This window comes from Bison bison, unplaced genomic scaffold (genome assembly GCF_000754665.1).
Source record: "Bison bison bison isolate TAMUID 2011002044 unplaced genomic scaffold, Bison_UMD1.0 scf7180017864061, whole genome shotgun sequence".
NCBI classification, from domain to species: domain Eukaryota; kingdom Metazoa; phylum Chordata; class Mammalia; order Artiodactyla; family Bovidae; genus Bison; species Bison bison.
In genome coordinates this window covers 3,164,392-3,165,170 of record NW_011494633.1, presented here as the reverse complement: position 1 = coordinate 3,165,170, position 779 = coordinate 3,164,392, and the positions used below count along the sequence as shown (strand labels likewise).

At 57.8% G+C, this 779-nt stretch overlaps 1 protein-coding gene across 2 annotated transcripts in view; it reads right to left on the bottom strand.

The window, feature by feature from the left end:
* Positions 1 to 340, bottom strand: part of LOC104985772 (chromosome unknown open reading frame, human C14orf28) — a 10,794-nt gene extending 10,454 nt beyond the window's left edge. For both annotated transcript variants that reach the window (XM_010836111.1, XM_010836112.1), the window contains exon 1: positions 35 to 340. The gene's annotated coding sequence lies outside the window, so the exon portion shown is untranslated. The remainder of the gene's footprint in view (positions 1 to 34) is intronic.
* Between the last annotated feature and the right edge of the window lie 439 nt (positions 341 to 779).

The following is a 779-nucleotide window of genomic DNA, read 5'->3' as shown; positions in this document are numbered from 1 at the left end:
AGTCTCCGTCCACCAGGAAGCCGACTTTTCGTACCTCCCCGGGGACCGAAGACCGCCGGTGCCGCCGCACCCGTCGCCGCCGCCGCTTGCTCATGGAGAGTCCGTGCCGCCGCCGCCTCATCTACTAGCACTGCCGGCTGTTTCGGCCTCCCCCGGCGTGAGCGCTGGGCTCCGGTACGGCCTCCATCGCACCCGCCGCGGCGGGAGCCAGAGCAGCTCCAGCGCCCAGGCCCGATCCGACCGGACCCACGGAGCCAGGACCGCGGGACGCGTAGCTTCTTATTACGGAGGAAGATTCGGCCTGACCTCCTCCCCCCTCCCCCCAACCCCGGGACCTAGTCTCCAGCTGCCTGACGCCGCTGCTGCGCAGGCGCGAAGAGGGCCCTGCCAAACGTGCGTGTGGAGGGTGTGTACACAGCATCCGGATTCACCCAATGGGTACCAGGATCAGGTGCAGGGGGCGGGACCTCGCAGAAAGGGGAGGTGTTCCAGGGTTAGAAAGTGGGTGGGGCAGCCGGAAGTGGGCAGGGTTTGCACGGAGGCGGAGCTTTGTTGGCAAACCTGCTTGGCTTTTAGGGGTTTGTACCATTTTAGGACTTTACTTGATTTTGGTTTGCTTCTGCTTCTGGGTATTTCAAGTTCTTAAGTCAAAAAATGAAAGCTTTGTTTTCTTTGTAAGCTAAAGGTATTCAAACTTTTGATTTAAGTATGTATTTAAGGAAAATTGAGTTAGTGTGTTAAATACTAATTTTAGTGTTCAGGGTATTAATTGGCCAATC